At 41.8% G+C, this 23,984-nt stretch overlaps 1 pseudogene; it reads right to left on the reverse strand.

The window, feature by feature from the left end:
- Positions 1-5,554: 5,554 nt before the first annotated feature.
- LOC102500159 (40S ribosomal protein S8 pseudogene) overlaps positions 5,555-23,984 on the reverse strand; it is a 42,922-nt pseudogene continuing 24,492 nt past the window's right edge.

Here is a 23,984-nt window from a genome sequence, read left to right on the forward strand (position 1 = left end):
GAGAAATCACCCCCCAGGGGGGATGGCCACGCTGCTATCCCTTCTCTTCCATTCTCCTCTTGGGATCCTCGGCAGGCACGCACATGTGCCCGACGTGAGTTTTAAGCCACCCAGTTCAGGACTCGAACTGCGGTTGACTACATGGGAGTCCAGTGACATAGCCATTACGCTAACTGCTGGTCCCCATAGCAGTTAATTTTTATGAACAAAATACTTCAGAATGAAATACACTATCTGCACTAGTCTTTTGTAATGGGTGAACTCACTTTTCTAAGCCTAAAGTATTTTTGAATATATTAAACAGTTGACCTAAGCTTTATAATTTGTAAGTTCTTTTTAGTTTATTAGTGTAATCTCTTTTTTCTTTTTATTCTTTTTGGTAAAGCAGTTACAAAGTATATAGTTTTATTATACAGTTTACTTAAGTTGCTATACTTTATATTTTTTGATACTTCCACATAGAAGAGTGAAATTATTATTATTTATTTTCAAATAATTTGTTTTTAAGAATTATTTTATTTTATTTATTATCACCATTTTTCAGTTTGACCAGAGGGGTGTGTGTGTGCGAGGGGGGGGGGGTTAGAAAGCGAGAAAGCAAGTCACCAGATCCAGGATGTAAACCATGGTCCACCATGTAGGATTCCAACGCCTCAACCTCCCCGTCATCTGTCAGCCCCTATTTTTAAATAATTTTAAATTTTATTTATTATTATTTTTAAAATTGTTTTAGGGCACACATGCTCATCAGAAAGAGAGGAAGTGAGAAAGCAAGCCGCCAGGTCTGGGACTGGAACTGCAGTCAGCCATGTGGGAGTCCAGTTCTTTAACCACAACTCTACCTGCTAGCTCCTAAATTTTTAGTTTTAATAGGGATATCGAGGGACCAGCAGTTGGCATAATGGCTATGTCACTGGACTCCCCTGTAGTTGACCGCAGTTGGGAGTCCCGGACCCGGTGGCTTAACCTCTCGCCAGGCGCGTGTGCATGCGTGCCCAAGATCCCGAGAGGAGAATGGAGGAGAGGGGATTGCGGCGTGGCCATCCCCCCTCGGGGCTGATTTCTCGCTTTCTGTCTCTCTGTCTTTCTGGCAAGTGCACACACCCTATAGCAAAAACCTCTTTAAAAAAATAATAAAATAACTAGTCCATTTAAAAAGTGGGCAAAAGACACAACCAGGCATTTCACTGATGTGGGGTATATAGATGGCAATAATGAAAAGATGCTCAGAATCATTAGGCATTAGTGAAATGCAAGTTGAAACTACAATAAAACATTACCACAAAGCTGTTAGAATAGCTAGAACTAAAAAAAAGGAAAGAAAAAAGCAATAGGGCTGGCCCATGGCCTGGTGGTTTAGGGAGTTCCACATGTGTGACTGTGGTTTGAATCCTGGCCCTCTGACTTGAATATATAGGCATGTGTGTACATGTGCTTAGAATCTCCAGAGGAGGAGATGGGTAAGGGATTGCAATGTGACCATTCCCCATGGCATGTGCCTTCTTCTCTCTTGTCTTTCTCTGTCTGTCTCTTTATGGTGAGAACACACACCTTTTGCCATATTAAAGAAAAATGGTAACATAAAATGTTGGCAAGGAGCCAGAGAAATCGATCTTTCACACATTGTTAGTGTAAAATGGTCCAGCCACTGTAAAAACATTTTGCAGTTTTGTACAGACAACATGTACATACCATACAACCCATCAATTCCATATTTGGCATTTATTTCAGAGAAATAAAAACTTATGTCTTTATACAAACTTTTCTGCAGATGTTCATAGTAACTTTACTGTATTAGTAATAACTAAAAACTAAAAATAACCCAAATGTTCTCCAGTGGATGAATAGTGAAACTGGTACATCTGCACTGAGGAATGTACTGCTTAAAAAAAGATGTAAATTGTTGATACACAGAACAGTTTGGATGATCTCAAGGGAATTACACTAAGTGAAAAAAGCCAGTCTTGAAAGACTACATAGTGTTTGATTCCATTTATATAAATACTTTTCCCCCCTCATAATAAAGCATAACAAAATTGACCATTTTAATTACCTACCTACCATCCTTCCTTATTTGTTTATTTTTTTTTTCCGCTCTAGGGCATGTGCGCAGCAGAGAGAGAAATCAATCCCTAGAGGGGATGGCCAAGCTGCTGGTCCCTTCCCTTCCATTCTCCTTGGGATTTTGCACATGCGTGCATGCACACCTGGTGTGTTTTCAAGCCACTGGTCTGGGACTGAAACTATAGTTGGCCATGTGGCCAGCTGTCTTATACTCAACACCATCTGCTGGCCCAATGTATACTTTTTTTATTTCAGTTTTTTTGTTATAGGGTGCATGTTCTCACCAGAGAGAGACAGAGGGACAGGAATAGAGAGGGAAAGTGAGAAATCACTCTCCAGGAAGGATGGCCACGCTACAGTCCTTTCTTGTTCATTCTCCTCTTATGATTTTGGGCACACATACACACACGCCTGGTGTGTCTTTCAAGCTGCTGGATCCTTGATTTGAACTGTGGAGTTGACCACATGGGACCCAGTGCCTTAACCACCATGCCAACTGTTGGCTCCTCCTTTTAAAAATTTTTTTTGTTTAATTAAATTATTTAATTTGACTAGAGAGAGACAGAGAGGGAAAGTGAGAAAGTAAGCTGCCAGGTCTGGGATTCAAACCACAGTCAGCCCTGTGGGAGTCCAGTGCCCCAATCACCATGCTACCTGCTGCCCCCCCCCTTTTAAAACAGTTTTAGGGGATTGGCAGGTGGCATGGCGGTTAAGGCACTGGATATTCCCACATGGCCTACCATGGTTCCAGTCCCAGAGCTGTGGGCTTGCTTTCTACACCCCCTCCCCCCCACACTGTGAGTGTGTCTCTCTGGTCAAATTAAAATAAAGTAGATGAGTAAATAAAATTAAAGATACTTTAAAAAAAAATAAAGCAGTTTTAGATGTTCAATAAAATTGATTAGAAGGTACAGAGGTCAGAGATTTCCCGTATGCATTCTGCGCCTCCACATGGATAGCCTCCCCGCTCCCCCATTATCAGCATGACCCACCAAAATTTTACAGTGTTACTCTTATCTTTTATTTATTTTTTTAAAGAATTATTTAATCTAACTTTATTTGTTTTTTTTATTTTAATTTGGTCAGAGAGAGACAGAGAGAGAGAGAGAAAACTGCCAGATCCTGGATATGAACTGTGGTTGGTCATGTGGGAGTCCAGTGTCCCCAACCACTGTGCCACCTGCCAGCTTCCTCTCGATGAATCTTGAGGAGAACTACAATATTGTTTTCTGTAGGGGTTATGCCATTTTATATTCCTAGCAACAGTATATGAGGAAGATTTCTAATTTGCCACTTCCTCACCAATACTGGAGATTATCTCATTGTATGTAGTATATTTTAGTGTTTAACTGTGCTGCAGTTCTCATGCCTCAGCCAGTTGAGTGGATTGGAGCATAGGAATGTGCCACCATGTCTGGCACTTTTAGACAGGGTGTTGCTGTGTTGCCTATGCTACCTGAGGGCTCATGATCCTCCTGCCTCAACCATCTAATTAGGTGGGATTACAATTATGCACACTGCCTGACTTCTTAGAATGGGCAAGAATCAACCTTAGGTCTCCCATGTGGCTTCAGCCTGCAGAGGAGCAGAGTCTGGCACATGCTACCATGGCATGCCTTATTTGTTTTTTGATAGTAGGTATCTTAGTGAATGTGTGGTGTTACCTTTTGGTTTTGATAGCATTTTTCTAATGGGGCAGGCAGGTTATTTCTCACTTTCTCTCTTGCTCTGTGTCTCTGGTAAATACATGTACCCTATAGCAAAGCTCTTTTTAAAAATTATTTTATTTAACTTTATTTATTTATTTATTTTAATTTGACTAGAGAGAGAATGAGAAAACAAGCCACCAGCTCCAGGACTCGAACCTTGGTCGGCCATGTGGGAGTCCAGCATCCTTAACCACCATACTACCTGCTGGCCCCATAAAACTCTTTCTTAAAAAAAAAGGATTTCAGTTTTCTTAAGCGTATTATTGGGGCCAGGTGGTGGTACAGTGGTAATGCAACTGGACCCACATGTGAAGGATCCTGGGTTCATGTCCTGAGACTTCCCTGAGCATGTGGTGGCCCATGCATACTCCTGTGATCTGGGCCAGCTTAGATGGAGTGGATTGTGGCTTAAAGACCTTGTTGGGAGGTGTCTGTCTTCCTTTCTCCCTCTCCCCATGTCTCTCTCTCTGAAAAAATAAACTTAGAGGGACCAGCAGTTAGCATAATGACTATGTCCCTGGACGCCCATGTAGTCTGCCACGGTTTGAGTCCCGGACCCAGTGGCTTAAACTCATGCCGGGCACGTGTGCGTGTATGCCCAATATCCCAAGAGGAGAATGGAGGAGAAGGGATTGTGGCGTGGCCATCCTCCCTGGGGGATGATTTCTTGCTTTCTTTCTCTGTCTTCCTGGCGAGCACTTGCACCCTATAGCAAAAACCTCTCCCCCCGGAAAAAAAAAAAATTAAAAAAATAAACTTAGAAAAAAATAAAAAGTGTTAAGTTGGACTGGCCCTGTAATGCAGTGGTTAAGTGCTATGCATGGGGAGCTAGATCCCACATGGCTCGTCATATTTTGAATAATGGCCCCAGTGGTTTGAAAGACAACAGGCGCATGTGCATGCGTGCCCAGAATCCTGATGGCCTGGAAAATTGGAGAAAAAGGATTGTGGCATGACCACATCCTTTTGGAAAGTGCTATTTTCTCCCTGTGTCTCTGCATGTGCCTTCTAGCAATACAAAGAGACCGATAGGTTATATACTTAAATTTTTTTGGGAAGAGTGGGTCATGTGCAGTCATCCGAGGGAGACAGAGAGAGAGAGAGAGAGAGAGAGGGAAGTAACAGAGCACTCCCTAGGAGAGATGGCCATGCCACAGTCCCTTCTCCATTCTTTCCAGATTTGGGGGATATAAACACATGTGCCCAGTGGGTTTTTCAAGCCTCGGTCCAGTACTTAAACCTCACAGTTGGTCATGTGGGATCCAGCACCTTAACCACCATGCCACAGACTGGATCCTGTGGCATGCTTTTTTATTCAGGCTGCCAGGCTGGGATTTGAACTGCAGTGTATGCCAGGTAGGATTTGGCTCCTTTAACTATTAGGCCTCAGGACTGACCCACTTAAAATTGTTTATTTATTATTTTTGTTTTGGTATTTGTTACTGTAGAGAACAGTAATTAGAATTAGCTAGGCATGGTAAGACAGGAATGTAAAGTTGACAGGACTGAAGGTGGTGCAGTGGTGAGATGCAGTGCTCTGTTAGGCAGTTCCACAAGTCCAGAGACTGCCGTGAGCTTGCTGGGCTGTGTTCGCCAGTGATCTGGGGCTGGCTGAAGGCTGGGGGTGGACTGTGATAGCAAAAGGCTCTTTTGGGGATGTAGGTGTCTGTGTTCTTTCTCCTTCTCCTCTCCCTCTTTTTTTCTCATGTAAGAAATAAATTTAAAGATGAGAAAAAAATGTAAATTTAGTCTTAAAAAATGAAATGCTGAAGTGAACAGATTTAAAATGAATACACGTTTTTGAGAGAAAACTAACTTTGTTGCAGATAAAAGTTGTAAACGAATTTTGAAGAAAATAATCTGAACACAACTCCGAAGGAATGGCAGCAATTTGTAATTAAAAATTTTTTTTTTTGATGTGTAACAATTAACACCTTTATTACAGAGTGAAGATAGGAAGGTTTATTTGCCTTTCTGGGCTTTCATTTTCCTCAGGTAGAACTCCAGCTCCTTGCCCTCTAGCACATTGCCATCCGCGCGGCTGCCTGGCCTGCTCTGGATGTGATGCACCAAGCAGCTTGCTCTGCTGGAACTGCTCTTCCAGGAGACTGCTGATTTTGGCATTTGTTTTCCTCTGTTCGTATTTCTTCTGAATTTTCTTTGATCACTTTTTGTTTAAAATCTCTTCCTCCTGAGGAGTCAGCCTGGCCCCCTTCTTGTGGCCCAGGGGCAGTGCATAGTAGGACTCGGTTCGCTGTTGTATGGAGTCCGTACGGTGTGCTGTCGATGAGCACGATGCAGTTTTTCACCAGGGTTTTGGTGCGGACTAGCTCATTATTGGATGCATTGTAGACAGCATCAGTGATCCTTGTTTTGCACAAACAGCACTCTGAACCCTAAGAAAAGTTTCCCATGTCTTCAGGGCGTGGTATTTCTTGTTTCCTCTCTGTTCATGTACTGTGTGTATGTGGCCGGGGCCGATCTTAGTGTTGGCAGCGGGGCGTCCCAGCTTATACTTCTGCTTCTTCTGGTAGGGCTTTCTCTTGTCCTCGGTCTTGCGGTGTTTGTGCCAGTTGTCCCGAGAGATTGCTTGGCACCAGCTGGAAAGAGAAAAATAATTTTTATAAAAGACCTAACTTGTTCATTTTATGGGCATGAAAACTTACTTAAAGGAGGGAGAAAGGTAGAAAGGAAATTTGGATTCTTGAGTGACTATAATAGTCTTCATGATCCTAGGACTTTCCAAAGTGATCACATTCAATTTCTCACAGCAAACCTTTGAGGAATAATATTAGTTTCGTGAGATAAAGCAATTGTAATTTAGGGCCAGCAGGTGGCATGGAGATTAAGGTGGCTGGATTCTACTTAATCTACTCTGGCTCAAGTCATGGATCCGGCAGTTTGAAAATCATGCTGGGCATATGTGTGTGCATGTGCCCAAAATCCTGAGATTGGGGTGGTGGTTAAGGGCACTGGACTCCCACATGGCCGAGCATGGTTTGAGTCCTGGTGGCTTGCTTTCTCACTTTCCCTCTCTGTCTCTCACTCTGTCCCTCTCTGGTCAAATTAAAATACATATATAAATAAAGTTAAATAAAATAATTATTTTTAAGAAGTCATGCTGGGCGCATGTACTTGCCTAAAATCTTGAGAGGAGAATAGGGGAGAAGGGATTGTGCTGTGGCCATACCTCCTGGAGGGTGGTTTCTCACTGTCTGTCTCTCTTGAAGGAGCGCACATGCCCTATAGCAAGAAAAAACATTGTAGTTTAGAGAAATTGGTACTTTCCACAAACGAACCCTGCTAAATACTGATGGAAATGACTGGCAGAAACAAGTCCGCTTGTTGATAAAACTTGAGTCCTTTCCTTGTTAGAGTGGTTTCTTTAACATTTTGATGGTTCTTAGACTTCTTGCAAAATCTAGTAAGAGTTAGAGACCTCTTGAGGACAATGTATGTTAATAATTTTGGGTTCAGTTTCAGAAAGTTCTGTGCTCTCTGGAGTGGTGTCCATTTATGCACATCTAATACTGTCTCTTACATCACTCATTCAGCAAATTTGATGACTGTTCTTCTGTGGAGATGCCAAATGAACAAGATATTGTTCTTGTATTCGAGGAACTTGTAGGCTGTAGAAAAATTGTAACTGTGAGAGAGCCGCTTTAAACTGTGGAGAAAGTCAGGGAAAACTTGTGTCTACCTGTATGGCTTATGGAGGGCTTTAAAGAGGAGCTGGTGGCATTTGTGCTTACCTTAAAATCTGTAAAATTTGTTCACATAAAAATAGAAAAATATGGGCCAGCTATGGCATGGTGGTTAAGGTGACTGGATCCCACATGGCTGAATGTATGGTTTGAATCCTGGCTGGACCCTGTGGTTTGAAAAAGCACATGTGCACGCTAGCGCACATGCCTAGAATCCTAAGAGGAGGAGAAGAGATTTCAGCATGGCCATCCCCCTTTTTTGGGGGCAACATTGTCACTTTCCTTGTTTTTCTCTCTCTGGCAAGTGTACATGCCTTATGGCAAGTTTTTTGTTTTTTAAAGAATTATTAATTTAATTTTATTTATTCATTCATTTATTTTAATTTGAACAGAGAGAGACACACACAGAGAGAGAGAGAGTGAGAAAAGCAAACCACCAGGTCCAGGACTTGAAACATGGTTGGCCATGTGGAAGTGTCCAGTGCCTTAACCACCGTGCTACCTGCTGGTCCCCCCTTTTTAATTTACTGTTTTTAATTTTTTTTCTACAGGGCACACACACTCATCATCATCACAGAGAGAGAGAGAGAGAGAGAGAGAGAGAGAGAGAGAGAGAGAGAAAGCAACCTGCCAGGTCCTGGACTCAAACTACAGTTACCCATGTGGCAGTCCAACACCTTAACCACCACATCACCTGCTAGCCCCACTGATCTGTTTTCTATCCTTATGGTTTGGCCTTTTCTAGAATGTCATATGTTGCTTTGAGGTCTGGCTTCTTTCACTTAGCAAGATGGCATTTAAAATTCGTCCACTTTTCTGCATGAATTGGTAACCTGTTTTTCATCTTTGAATAGCCTTCTGTTGTGTACTTTACAATTGTATGTATTCCGTTGTGCCAGGGTTTATTCACTCTTCTGTTAAAGGACATCTTGGTTGTTTCCCACTTTTAGTGATTATCAATAAAGCTTCTGTGAACATTTGTGTATAGGGTTTTGTGTGAATATAGGTGACCCCCTCACCCTCCAAGGCTTTTGCTAGAGGGCACGTGCACTCACCAGAACAGCAGAGAGAGACAGAGAGACAGAAAGCAAGAAATCACCCTCCAGGGGGGATGGCCACGCTGCAATCCCTTCTCCATTCTCCTCTCGGGATCTTGGGCACGCACACACATGTGCCCTGCGTGAGTTTAAGCCACCTGGTCTGGGACTCGAACTGCGGTTGACTACATGGGAGTCCAGTGATATAGCCATTATGCCAACTGCTGGTCCCTGTGAATATACGTTTTTAACTTGCGTAAATGCCTAGGAATATGATTGATGGTTGTTTGGTGGTACAGTTATTTAGTTTGGTCATAAATTGCCAAACTGTCTTCCGAAGTGACTGCGACTTGTTTTATTTTTATTTATTTAAAAAATTTTGTTATAGGGTGCCTGTGCTTGTTAGGGATAGAAGGGAAAAAGAAAGCACTCTCCAGGGTGGATGGCCACACCATAGTCCCTTCTCCTCCTTTCTCCTCTTGGGATTTTGGATATACATACATGTGTACCTGGCATGTTTTTCAAACCATGGAGTCTGGGACTCAAACCATGTAGTTGAACTGAACGCAGTTGGCCATGTGAAGTTCAGTTACCTTAATCACCATGCCATAAGCTAGCCCTTCTTTGTTGTTCTTTAAAAAAAAAATATTGTGAGAACTGACATCTTAGTAATATGGAGTCTTCCATGAATATGATCTATCTATCTAATCTATCTAATCTATCTAATCTATCTATCTATCTATCTATCTATCTATTATTTAAATGAGTGTATGGACCTAGCTGTAGTGGTGCAGACTGTAGGTTGATGCTGGGTGGGTGATAGAGAAGCCACATGGAAAGTCTAGGGTCAAGTCCTGGATCATTGTACATGCTGGGTCCCTGTGATCTTAAAGAACTGGGAAGCTGGGGGAGGATGGCTGTACAAGAAGCCCCTATCAAGGTTACCCCTTCCCCTCTGAAAGAAAGAAACCAAATAGAGTGTGTATGTTTCAGCCTGTTTCTTTTTTATTGGTTATTTTGTGATTACATACTAATTTTGAGTGAACTAATAGAAGCATTTTTGGGGGACTGGCAGGTGGCGTGGTGGTTAAGGGTGCTGGACTCTCCCACATGGCCTGCTGCGGTTTGAGTCTCAGACCTGGTGTCTCGCTTTCTTGCTTTCTCTCTCTCTCTCTCTCTTGCTCCGTCCCTCTCTGGTCAAATTAAAATAAATGAATAAATAGTTCTTTTTTAAAAGCATTTTCTCTATAGGAATAGGGAAATGTTACTGTGAAGATGGTGTGGTTATATTATCTAAGAGTTGTTTAGGTAGATGACAGTGGCCCTGTCATTTAATGAAGTTTCTCTCTCTTTTGGATTTTGAGTACACATTTCTTTTAAATAATTATTTTAAATTTAATTTAACTATTTATTTTTAATTTGACCCAAGATGGACAAAGAGAGAGAGGTAAAGTGAGAAAGCAAGCCGCCAGGTTTGGGACTCCAACTGTGGTCAGCCATGTGGGAGTCCAGCACCCTTAACCACTATGTCATCTGCCAGTCCCTGGTATACATTATTACCAATAGTTTAGTTTGGAGAGTAACATTGTTCAAAGTCAGACCTTCTGAGATTGTGTTCTTGTTTATGTTAAAATATTCAGGTGATATTTGCTTTTAACTACCTTGATATAAGTTATGTTAGCCATACTGTATGGAATAGAAATATGCTCATTTCTTTTTTATTTTTTGAAGAATTATTTTATTTAACTTTATTTTAAATTTATTTTAATTTGACCTGAGAGGGACACAGAGAGAGCGAGCGAGCGAGCAAGCAAGCAGCAAGGTCTGGGACTCAAACCATTGTTGACTATGTGGGAGTCCAGCACCCTTAACTACCATGCCACCTGTTGGCCAGAAATATACTTTTATGTACTAGAAAGAAGTTTAAAAAAATTTTTTTGAGAGGTTTTTTGCTATAGGGTTCATGCACTCGCCAGAAAGACAGAGAGACAGAAAGCGAGAAATCGCCTCCCAGGGGGTATGGCCATGCCACAATCCATTCTCTTCTCAGGATCTTGGGCATGCATGCACATGTGCTTGGCTTGAGTTTTAAGCCGCCAGGTCTGGGACTTGGACTGTGGTTGACTACATGGGTGTCCAACGACATAGCCTTTATGTCAACTGCTGGTCCTGAAGTTTAAAAACTTTCTAAGGAGAATTAGAGGTAGGCTCATTCTTTAGGTGAGTACTTGAATGCTGTCTTTAAATACTATCAGATTTGGTAGACTGTGGAGAAATTGTGTCTTTTAGGATGTGCTTTTGTTTAGCAGGGAAAACAGTCAAACCTGGAATGGTTTGACTATAAAACAGCAGGAGCATATAGTGGGGGGAGTTGGGGAAGGTGTGACTGTGATATCTAAGCTGCAGCTATAGGAACTAGCCAGATGTTTGTATAGCTAGGGCTTTGGGGAAAGTAGAAGAGGTCCAGAATGATTGAGGGTGGTGATATATGAGCCAACGAAGGGCATTAAGTCATTTTAAGCACCCATTGGAATGGTCTTCTCATAATACTTCATCAGACCCTTAAGAAAATGTCTCCGCTACCCTAGATTTGTTCTCAGTTGACCATGTAGCTTATATGTAACTGCTGTACTGTAGGTAATTGGTCAGTGAGTTTATCACATTTGCTGCTATCATATTCCGCTCTCCCAAGATACAATTATGTGTGTTTATGTGTGTGGGTGTGTGTGTATATGCCCATGTGTGCTTGCCAGAAAGACAGAGAGAGACAGAGAGACAGAAAGCAAGAATTCATCCCCCGGGGGGGATGGCCACACCGCAGTCCCTTCTCCTCCGTTCTCCTCTTGGGATCTTGGGCACACATGCACACGCGCCCGGTGTGAGTTTAAGCCACCAGGTCCGGGTCTCGAATTGGGTTCGACTACGTGGGAGTCCAGCGACCTAGCCATTACGTCAACTGCTGGTCCCAATACAACTATGTTTTTAAAGAATTGACTGAAGGCTGGGGCTGGCCCTGTGGGGCAGTAGTTAAGGAAGCCGAATCTCACATAGCTAAGGTTTGAATCCTGGCCCTAGTGGTGTGAAAAACAGGCCAGGAGAGCATATGTGTGTCCAAAATTCGACCCAATAGAGAAATGGAGGCAAAAGGATTTTGGGTAACCGTGCCCATTTGGCCTGATTTCTTTCTTTCTCTGATGAGCACACATACCCTCTGACAAATAAAAAGACACACACAATAATACCAAACCCTAACACTTCAGTGGCTTAAAAGCTTATTTCTCATTGGCTCAGGTTGACAGGGGCCTTTGCTCTTGGAGGTAACTTAGGAATAGGATAGACACTCTCCCCACCCCAGCATTGCCAGAAACTTGTTGAAGGCTCCAGTTAAATGCTTTTGCCAGAGTGAATTGGAGGCATTTCCACTTATAAGTCATTATCCACATCTAGACACCTGGTGCCTCCCAACCACCATAAGGGTGCCAAGAAATGTCATAGCTGTGCCTGCAAAGGGGAGAACCTGAAATCATTGACAGCAGCATCAGTGACTCCTCAGTTCCATTACTAGCACATTTCAAAGTATTATAGATAGGTAGTAGGCACAGTACTATATATAAATGTGTGTGCAGTTATTTTATACATATATATCAGGTAGGCACTCAGTCAGCATATGTTGAATGAATCATAGAGTCCAAGTAACTGCTGAATTTTAATCTCTATAAGGGATATTAGAAAGGGAATTCCTAGGTGGCTGGCAGGTTGTATTAGAAGACCTAAGGTGTCTTTTTTAATTTTTAAATTTTTTTAAAGAAGTTGACAGTCTTTTTTTTTTAAAAAAAATTTTATTTACTTATTTAATTCCATTTGTTGTTATTATCATTTTAAAATTTTGACCAGAGAGAGGCAAGGAGAGAGAGAAAGGGAAAGCAAGAAAGCAAGCCTCCAGGTCTGGGACTTGAACTATGGTCGGCCATGTGGGAATCAAGCGCTTTTAACCACCACGCCACCTGCCGGCCCTAAGGGGTCTTTTTAATTCTTGGAGCTCTTCATCTCTGTTTGCCTCAATTAGTACCTTTTCCTCAAATATCTTTATTCTTTTCCTCTGTTCCTCCCTTTTTTTAAGAGAGATTTTTGTTATAGGTCATGTCTACTCACTAGGGAGTCAGAAAGTGAGAAATCATCGGGGGTGTGGTGTGGGGGTCTGGTCATGCCGCAGTCCCTTCTCCTCTGTTCTCTCAGGATTTTGGGTACACATGCACAGGCCCCTGGCATGAGTTTTAAGCCGCTGTCTCTGAAACTAGTACTGCAGTCAACTACGTGGGAGTAAGCAACATAACCATCATGCCATCTGCTAGTCTTTGTTCCTCTTTTCTTTTTTCTTTTTTTTTGAGAGGTTTTTGCTATAGGGCATGTGCACTCGCCAGACAGAGAGAGAGAGAGAAAGCGAGAAATCACCCCCCAGGGGGGATGGCCACGCCTCAATCTCTTCTCCTCCATTCTCCTCTTGGGATCTTCGGCATGCACGCACACGCGCCCGGCGTGAGTTTAAGCCACCGGGTCCGGGACTCAAACCGCGGTCAACTACGTGGGAGTCCAGCGACATAGCCATTACGCTAAGTGCCGATCCCTGTTCCTCTTTTCTTTTCTTTTTTATTTTTGGAGAGAATTTTGCTATAGGGCGCGTCTGCTCGCCAGACAGACAGAGACAGAGAGACAGAAAGCGAGAAATCACCCACCCCCAGGGAGGATGGCCACGGCGCAATCCCTTCTCCTCCATTCTCCTCTTGGGATCTTCGGCATGCACGCACACGCGCCCGGCGTGAGTTTTAAGCCACCAGGTCTGGGACTCGAACTGCGGTCGACTACATGGGAGTCCAGCGACATAGCCATTACGCTAACTGCTGGTCCCAAGTTAGTCATTTTTATAGAGAATAAGTTGTATAGCAGTTCTGAATACTCTGTTGTTGAAATATCAATAGCAGATGTTTGAATCCTATTAGTAATCCTAAAGTAAAATTAGTTTCAAAAGTACAGTCTTGAATTATTCAACACTCTGTATCCAAATCATGTAAAATATCATCATCCATTTTATGGTTTTGAATAGAACAACCATAGGTTATTTTCTTAAATAAGATTTATGTTCTTTCTCCGCCTTCTCAATTCGAGTACTGAAAATCTGTTCTATTTTTACTTGTGGCTCTACATACTGAAGCTGTCTCTTATTTCATGTTCTGAGGATCAACAAGAGATCTTCTCTTATGAGAATTGTGTAATAGGTAACTATTAGAAGAGTAAACAAGTCTTAGTAAGTTGGTAAACATTTATTTTGTAAGGTTTTTTCCATAAAAGCATTGCTGTATTAATGTTTGTTGGTACTATGACTGATGAAAATTCAATAATAAATTCAGTTGCTGGCTTTTTGCTTGATGAATAATTGTTAGAAGTTCTTCATTGGGGGACAGCTGGTGGTGTGGTGGTTAAGGTATATGGATCCTACATGGGTGACTGAGTGGTTCAAGTCCTGGTTCCAGGAGCTTGAGAAACAAGCTAGGCATGTATGCATGCATGTCAAAAATCCCAAGGGGAGGATGGAGGAGAAGGGATTAGAAGGGATTGTGGCATGACGATTCCCATGGGATGGGATTTGCTCTTCTTTCTCTCTTCTGTAAGAGTGCCCTCTATCAAAACAAAAGCAACAAAACAACAGGGACCAGCAGATGGTGTCATGGTTACATTGCTGGACTCCTAGATAGTTGACTGCTATTTGAGTCTGGGACCTGGCGGCTTAAACTCACGCGGCGGGGAAGGGGACCAGCAGTTGGCAGAATGCCTTTGTCACTGAACTCACATGTAATTGACCACGGTTGAGTCCCGAACCTGGTGGATTAAACTCATGCCTGGTGCGTGTGCGCACGCACGTGCCTAAGATCCCAAGAGAGGAATGGAGGATAAAGGATTGCTGTGTGGCCATCCCCCCTGGGGGGTGATTTCTTGTTTTCTGTCTCTTTCTGGCAAGTGCATGTGCCCTATAGCAAAAACCTCTCAAAAACAAAATCAGAAAACAAAACCAAAAAATACCCAAAAACCTCATGCTGGGTGTGTGTGCATGCATGCGTGCACGTGTCCAGGATCCTTGGAGGAGAATGAAGAAGGGATTGAGGTGTGGCCCTCTCCTAGAGGGGGTGATTTCTCACATTTTGTCTCTTTGTCTCTCTCTCCAGTGAGCACATGTGCCCCATAGCAAAAAAAAAATCTCAAAATAAACAAACATATACATAACAAAACAAACTCCCAAACTTACTTTTTTTAAAGGTTTTTATACAGGGCACATGTGCTCACTAGAGAGGCAGACAATGACAGGCAGAGTGAGAAATCACACTCCCAACAGGGGGTTGGCCACACTGCAATCCCTTCTTCGTGGGATTTTGGGTGCACATGCACATGATGTGATTTTTCAGCTGCTGGATACGGGACTCAAATTGTGGTAAACTATGTGAGAGTTCAGTGGTATAACAACTATGCTGGCCCCAAAATATGCTACTTTTTTTTTTGGAGAGATTTTTGCTATAGGGTGTGTGTGCTCACCTGAGAGAGAGACAGAAAGTGAGAAATCACCCCCCAGGGGAGGTGGCCATGCCACAGTCACTTCTCCTCCAGTATTCTCTTGGAATTTTGGGCATGTGTGCACAAGTGTCCGGCATGTTCTTTTAAACCTCGGGGTCTGGGACTTGGCATGAGGGTTTTTTTTTTTTTGTTTTTAAAATTATTTTTAGAATTATTTTATTTAACTTTATTTATTTGACCAGAAAGAGACAGAGGGAGAGAGAGAATGCAAGTGAGCAAGCAAGCCACCATGTCCAGGACTTGAACTGCGGTCCGCCACGTGGGAGTTCAGCACCTTTAACCACCATGCCACCTGCCAGCCTCAGGCATGAGGTTTTTTAAACCTCTGGGTCCAGAACTCCAACCCAGATCGACTACATGGGAGTTCAGAGATGTATCCATTACCTGCCGGTCCCAAAATATACTACTTTACAAATACTGTTATTGAAGCATTATTTACTGTATGTTTGAGTTTCTACCCTTTTTTTTTTTTTTTTTTTTTTTAAAGAGATTTTTACTTTAAGGAGCTTGAACTCACCCAAGAAAGAGGGAGCATGAGAAATCACCCCCTGGGCTGGAAATCAGCCTGGGATTGCCAGGCTGCAATTCCTTCTCCATTTTCTCCTTCGTATTTTGGGCACACTTGCACACATACATGGCATATTTTTCAAGTTGCCGTGTCTAGGATTTGAACCTGAGTTATCTGTAGTGATATCTAGCACCTTAACCACCATGCCATCTGTTGACTCACATCTTCATTTTTATTATAAAGGAAATTACAACAATAAGGTTTAAAATTCAAATTGAGTAACATTTATACTTTAGGCCATTAGAATCTGCTTGAGGCTTGGATTGAAAAGATTATTTGATTGTTTTGATACTTTTTAGATTTTTTTCCTTTGAGGTGCTTTCACTCCACAGAGAGAGGAAGAGAGATAGACAAAACAGAATCATTTCTCTAGGTTTGAAAGCCAGACTGCAATCCTCCCTCTACCCCCCCTTTGTATTTTTTTGGAGAGGTTTTTGCTATAGGGCATGTGAGCTCGCCAGAAAGACAGAGAGAGAGAGACAGAGAGACAGAAAGCGAGAAATCACCCCCCATGGGGGATGGCCATGCCACAATTCCTTCTTCTCCATTCCCCTCTCGGGATCTTGGGGCACGCATGCACATGTGCCTGGTGTGAATTTAAGCCACCTGGTCCAGGACTCGAACCTTGGTCGACTACATGGGAGTCCAGCGACATAGCCATTATACCAGCTGCTGGTCCCTCCCTCCCCCTTTTTTAATGATAAAGTCTTTAATAAAGATTTTTATCTGTCATCTGGTTAATGGAAAATAATTAAAAGGTTATATAAACTGTCCAGTCAATACATTTTTGTTTTTAGAATTATTTATTTGCTTATTTATTTGTTTTTAATTTGACCAGAAAGGGACAGAGTGAAAGAGAGAGCAAGTGAGGAAGTAAGCCACTAGGTCCAGGACTTGAACTGCGGTTGGCCATATGGGAGTTCAGCGCCCTTAACCCCCAATCAGTAAAATTTTATCTTTCAGATCATATAATTTTTCTTCAAGATCTGTCCATATTTTTATCATGCTTTCAGAAGTAAATCTTAAGTTCAGTTTCACTCATCAGATCTTCAATCAGAAGTTCTAAGATAAAGATGCAAATTCAGTAGCAACTTCACTTAGTTCTTCACTACACTTCTTAACAGTTCCAGGTATGTCTGGAACACGTAGTCCTCCATGCTTTTATTTGAAGGCTGTGAGATTGAGGTAGGAAGCACTGAGGTTTCTCTTAAAATGAGACTTCTGTTGTGCACTAAATTATTATCAGGATTTCCAACAGGAGGTGACTCTAGGACTGCTCTTGTAGTAAGACTGTTGAGTAAAGATCTATTCCGCTTCTCCACAAGAAATTTGGCTCTGACTGCTGCTGACTTCTTAGTCCTGGGAGGAACTAAGCATTAGGCACTGAGGAATAATCCGGAACAACATTTCTAGGGGACAGTGAGAGAACAGAGCTGGTGATGGAAAATAACTAGTGCAGCCCCCAAAACTCTCTTACATCTTGTCCGGATTTGGTGCATGTGTGCCCACATGCCCAGTGTGATTTTCTTTCTTTCTTTTTTTTTTTGAGAGATTTTCGCTATAGGGCACGTGCGCTCACCAGAAAGACAGAGAGAGACATTAGAGACAGAAAGCCAGAAATCACCCCCCAGAGGGGATGGTCACACTGCAGTCCCTTCTCCTCCATTCTCCTCTTGGGATTTTGGGCACGCACGCACACGCGCCCGGCGTGAGTTTTAAGCCACCGGGTCCAGGACGTGAACTGCGGTCAACTAATATGGGAATCCAGCGACATAGCCTTTACGCTAACTGCTGGTTCTCCCCCCCCCCATTGTGATTTTCAAGCTGCGGGATATGAGACTTGAACCTCAGTTTGCCACTTGGGATCCAGTGCCTCAACTACCACACCACCTGTTAGCCCTATTTTGTTACTTTTTTTTTTTTTTTAAATGAGAGAGGGGGTAGAACAGGGAAGGAGTAGGGGGGAAGTATGGCTATATGGTGGTGCCCCTGCCCCTGCTTCTCAGCAACACAGATGTTTACACTTGGGCCTACCTCTTGGGCCTACCTTTTTAGATTGGGGTGGGAACTGAATCTGGGCTTTGCACTTGACCTCAAGTCACTAAGTAGCAATGTCTCAGCAGTACATGCCACCCTGGCTAAGCCAGATTATCTGTTTATGTGTTAGAAGATTACTTTTGGCTAAACACTGGAGAGAAAAACCTAATGACAGGTTCTTACTAACAAAAAAGTAATGAACACTAAGTTGCTCCTTATGAGGCTGAGGCTTTCTTGTATGCTTGACTCCTTATCTGGGACTGTGAACTCTACTTGTCATTCTGGGTCTCTGGTGGAACACATTTTTTTAAAAAATAATTATTTATTTAATTTTATTCACTATCATTTTCTTTAATTTGACCAGAAAGAGACAGAGAAAGAAAGGGAAAGTGAGAAAGCAGGCTGCCAGGTTTAGGACTTGAGCCATGTGGCCAAGTTGATCATGTGGGAACCCACTGCCCTAACCAGCATACCATCTCCTGCTCCCCCCCTTTTCAAAAAAGAATTATTTATTTAATTTTTTACTTATTCATTTATTTTAATTTTATCAGAGAGAGAGGGAAAGTCCCCCAGGTCAGGACTCGAACCGTGGTCAGCCATGTGGAAGTGTCCAATGCCTTGACCACCACACCACCCACTGGATCCCTTGGAACAACATCACCTTATCAGACTTTATTATGAGTTAATTTATTTATAAAACTGACTTAGAATTTTCAGATCATTGAGCTTACAAGTTGAAGTTTGATCCTATTTTCTTGATCAAATGAATGTGTGTTATAAAACTCGAATTTTGAATTGGTAAATTTCTGAAGGGCAGCTAAAATACTTATTCAGTATTTTCCATACCTTAACTCTTATCACTTACTTTTTAAATTTTTCCCCTAATTTGCCAGAGGACTTGTGTTTTCTGGAGAGAGACAGTGTGAGAGAGGGAAAGGGAAGTTAAAAAGCATCCCCCATGGGGGCCTGATCATGCTGCAATCTATCTCCATCTCTCCCTCCTTTGAAATTTTGGGCATGCATGCACATATACTCACACTAAAAATATATATTATTTATTTATTTAATTCCATTTGTTATTATTTTTTAAATTTGACCAGAGAGAGATTGAGAGAGAGAGAGAGAGAGGGAAAGCTAGAAAGCAAGCTGGCAGGTTCGGGACTCGAGCTGTGGTCGGCCATGTGAGAATCTAGCGCCTTTAACCACTATGCCACCTGTTGGCCTGCGCCCACATGTTTTTTAAGTCAGCAGGCCTGTAACTCCAACCATGTGGTCAGCCATGTGGGATCCAGCTGCTTTATTTACTGTGACACTGACTGGCCCTTTAGTTTTTAGTTTTTGCTATATGGTGCATGTACTCACCAGAGAGAGACAAAGAGAGGGACAAAGGGAAAATAAGGAACCATTCCCTGGGGAGATGGCCACACCGCAATCCCTTCTTCTCCATTCTCCTTTTGAGATTTTGGATACAAATGCACATGCCTGGCATGATTGTGATTTTCAAGCGCCACGCCCAAGACTCGAACCATGAAGTCTACTATGTGGGATGCAGTCACTGTAACCTCCGCACCACCTCCTGGCCCTTCTCCCTTATATTTTAAATTCAATTTTTCTGGATAGTCACAGTTTATTTTTTGAAATAGATATGTTCAACCTTTTATTTATTATTCGTATTAAGTAGCTTTACTATTAAGGATATCCTTGAATTTAGTGCTGTTTTAGAAACCTGCTGGAGAACTGATATATTTGTTTGCCTCATTTTTTTTCTTTTGGTAATAGTCATTGCTATTTTTTTCCAGAGACATCCCCTGAGCTTTAGTCTCCTGAGTTCATATCTGTTGCAACTGAAGAGAAATTTGCCAGTAATATATTTTTCCCCTTTGAGAAAAAAAGATATGAAGAAGTCTACAGTGAAGTTTTCTCCTACTGTCGTATAGGAAAATAAGACTTGGCCTTGTTGTGAAGTTTTACAGTTTTTAAGCCACATGCTTCTGTAAAAGTTATGTTATATAGCACTTCTCAACTTAAAGTGTTGATATATCTGATCTTCGAATTTAATTCTCTATTTAATGAACATATGAGCGCCTACTTTTGTAAGCACACAGTACTTTGGAGGAAAGAACATAAAAATCTTGCTGGCCCAAGAGTTTACATTTAGTGTGGGAAGACAGATAATGAAGTAGGTAATTAAGTCAAAATGTGGTATGGTAGATAGTGCCCTGTGGGGTGGGGGGAATAAAGCAGCAAAAGGGAATGAAAAGTTGGGGGTGGAACACTGATGTCTGGAGGGAAGAGCTTTGTAGGCAGAGAGAATAACAAATATAGAGGCTAAAAGTAGGAGGACAGGCCTGGGATGTTAGAGGAACAGCAGAGGGATGGGAGGGAGACTGAGTATGGATTTAATGGACAAGGACTTTGGCTATTACTCTAGTGAAATAGCTGTTAGAGGTATTCCAACATAGGAGTGATGACTCAATCTGATTTTTACATTTTAACAGGAGGCTCTTGCTTGCTGTGCTGAGAACGTAGATTGCAGGCAGGCATGGGCCGGTAGACTGGTGATGAGCCTCTAGCAGTAAGTTAGATGAGGGATGACATGGGCTTGGACCATTGTGGTGGCAGTGGAGATGATAAGTGGTTGAATTCTTAGATATACTTTCTTAATAGACTTGTCAGAATTTGCCAGGGGACCAGAATATTGGGAGGTGGTATCTGTGAGAGAATGTACCAAGGATGACTGCAAGGTTTTTTTGACTTAACACTTGAAAGGATGGAGTTTATTAATTCTTAACGTTGAGAAGGAAAAGAAAAACTGCAGGACAAGGAGGAGAGATTAGATTATAGGTTCAGTTTGAATATGCTAAATTTGAATTACATATTAGGCAGTGAAGTAGAGAAGTCAAATAGACAGCTTATTATGTTTGATCTAGAATTCTTTGAAGAGGTTTGGTTTAGAGATACAAACTGGGAAGTTGTTAGTATATGGATTATATATAAACCATGAAACTAGATGGGATCACTAAGAGAATAAGTATAAATAAAGAAAAGAGGGGCCTGGCCTCGTCTTAAAGAGTTCAGTGCTGTCCAGAGGAAACTGGATCTCACATGTCCTGTTGAGGTTCAGATCCCAGCCCTGGCACCACTATACTAGGTACATGCCGAGTATCCTGTTTGGGTGGTAGCATAGGACCAGTTGTAAAACTGGGGCAGATAATGTGGGAATGTTAGAGGGAGATTTGGAATCAGGAAATATGTGGCAAATCTACTCAAACTCTCACTGACTTTAGGTATAATCTAATTGTGGAAAATAAGATGGAGAACAATAATGATCTATAGAAACATCGGTATCAATTTAGAGTGAGATAGAAGGGTTAAAAGGTGGAGGCAGGTGAAATCTGATTAGAGAGCCCAGAGGATCTGTTAAAGAGATAGGGTTTTGTTGCTGGAGAACCAGATCTTGGTGAAACGGAATCCTAGGGCTGACTAGGTTGCAGGGTAAGAGGTAATAGAACTAAGCCAGGTAGATTTGGTAAGAAAACCCAAGATGTAAAAGCCTTTCATAGATCTTCAAATGATCTGGGAAAGTTAGAATCTTGAGAAAGGAAAGTTGAGGAGTTGACTTGAATCAAAGGCTGGTAATTGAAAAGAATTTAAATAAACCGTTTTGAAATATCTTTGGTGGGACCATCAGATAGCATGGCGATTAAGGTGTTGAACTCCCATATGGCCAACTGCAGTTTGAGTCCTGGACCTGGTAGCTTTAAAATCACGCTGGACTCATGTGCACGCGTGCCTAAAATCCCAGGAGGAGAAGGGCTTGTGATGTGGCCATCCCCCGCGTTAACGTTCCTTCTCACTGACTGACTGTGTCTGTCTCTGATGAGCACAGATGCCTTCTGGCAAAAACCTAAAAAGAAAAAAAAAAAAATGCCACTAAGAAAACTAATAATAATTTTCTCAGTCATGTTAGTATTTCTGTAGAATAAATTTCTAGAAATAGAATTTAAGTACAGCTGTGAAAAAATAAATTTTAATAATGCCAAGTTGTGGGTTATAAAAATTTTATCAGTTGACATTTACATCTACCTGTTGGGTCATGGCTCTTCCAATTCCAATTAAAGTTGATAATCACTTTCCAATCTTGTAAGTGATTTATTTGCACTATTCAAATAGTGCGGTTGAACATTCATTCATGCGTTTATTGGACATTTGTTTTTCTCCTTTGTGCAGGTGTTAAGTATAATCTCTTTCTCAGTGATGTGTTTCCCTTTTTTTTTTTTAATAAAAAGAATGACTTATTTATTATCATCATCTTTCAAATTTGACCAGAGAGAGTGAGAACGTTATTATGGCAGGCATTCATGTTTTGTCTTGTTACCTGACTTTAATGGGAATTCTTACAGTGTTTACTTTATTGGCTTAATATGTTATGAGTGTATATAAAATTTCAGCAGTATACATAACTATATATACACATACAAACACATACGTGTATAGCTTACTATATGGTATGTGGTATGTCTGTTTAAAAAATCTTGGTACTGTGTTCACCTCTGTTTTTTTGTGAGGTTTCTTTCTTTTATGAGATAGACAGGTTAAGACAGGTACCCTTGGCAGAGTCTTGCCACATGGTGATCCTCCTCCTAGGCTCCCCCAGGTACCTAGGACCATAGGTGCTTGCAGGTGCACCCAGCATGTTAGGTCAATCTGGGATCCAAACGGGGGCCTTCTATGTGTCTCTAGTATCATGCAGTGACACCCTATTCCCAGTACTACAGTGACTGGGCCTCCACTTCTATTTTACTTGGATTCTCCTTTCTTTTAATAACAGAAACGTGTTTTGCGTTTTCTGAAAACTTCACAACAATGATGAATGTTTTTTTTTCAACTTTGATGTTATGTTAGATAAAGAGATTGACCCTCTCTTGAATTTGCAAAGATTGACACTTTAAATTAATTGTCAGGTTTTTATTCACTGGTAATTTACTTTAAAGGTCATATAGTGTAGCATTGAGGTTACATCCCTAATCTCTGGAACCTCACTGTGTGGGTTCAGACTGGAGCACTCCTCTCTTAGAACTTCTCTGGGTCTGGTTCCTCAACTGTAAAAGTGAAGATAATCGTGGGACCAGCAGTTGGCGTAATGGCTGTTTCTGGACTCCCATGTAGTTGACCATGGTTCAAGTCCTGGACCTGGTTGCTTAAACTCACGCCAGGTGCATATGCGTGCATGCCCAAGATCCTGAGGAGAATGGAGGAGAAGAGATTGCAGCATGGCCATCCCCCCTGGAGGTGATTTCTCGTTTCCTGTCTCTCTGTCTCTCTCTGTCTTTCTGGCAAGCTCATGTGCCCTATAGCAAAAACCTCTTAAAAAAAAAAAAGTGAAGATAATCATACTTCTTAGCTCAAAGGCTGAGAGTTGTGGTCGGCCAGTAGAAACTGACACTGACATTGTGATGTACTCATTAAAATGCTTGCCCTCTTCCTTGTTTTTGTCATCCTTCCTCCTTGTGTGCTAGCTGCTAAAGAGGTCATGTGTCCTCAGGACTGTGCTGCTGCATAGTCTGGCTCTGCATTTTTCTTACTGGCTGATGACTCTTCTCTACCTGCTGTTGAATAGTTTGACCCTCAACCTAGCTTGTCAAATTGTTTTGAGAATAAATGAGCTGATGTGTATATGTTGCTTAGCTAGCCTGGTGCCTGGAATATAGTAAACAAAATAGTGCTTGCTATTTAGAATTTTTGTCAAGAGTGTTCCCTGTGCTATCTACATGATTGGCTCAGAAGGTGAATTAGAATGTTTTTTCCTCCCATTTCATAGGATAGTTTAATGAAAGAATCGCCCTTTCCTCCTTATTTTTGCTATAGGGCGTGTGTCCTTGCTGTACAGAGAGACCAAAAGTGAGAAAGCACCCCTCAAGGGAGAGAGCCATTCCATGATCCCTTTTGGGATTTTGGACATGCACACACATGTGCCCAGCGTTTTTTTCAAGCCACTGGGTCTGGGACTTGAACCACTTACTCAACTATGTGGGATCCAGCTGCCTTAACCAACGCGCCACCTGCCAGCCCCAAAGAATAACCTTTGAAATTACTTTTTTTTTTTTCAGAGGACCTGGGAAAGTATGACACAGGGAGTATCTTTTTATTATTATTATTATTATTATTATTATTCATTTTTTCACTTATTTTAATTTGACCAGAAAGAGACAGAGAGAGAGACAGAAAGTGAGAAAGCAAGCCA

The sequence above is a fragment of the Tupaia chinensis genome, unplaced genomic scaffold (genome assembly GCF_000334495.1).
Source record: "Tupaia chinensis unplaced genomic scaffold, TupChi_1.0 Scaffold143973_1, whole genome shotgun sequence".
In the NCBI taxonomy this organism is placed as follows: Eukaryota; Metazoa; Chordata; class Mammalia; order Scandentia; family Tupaiidae; genus Tupaia; species Tupaia belangeri.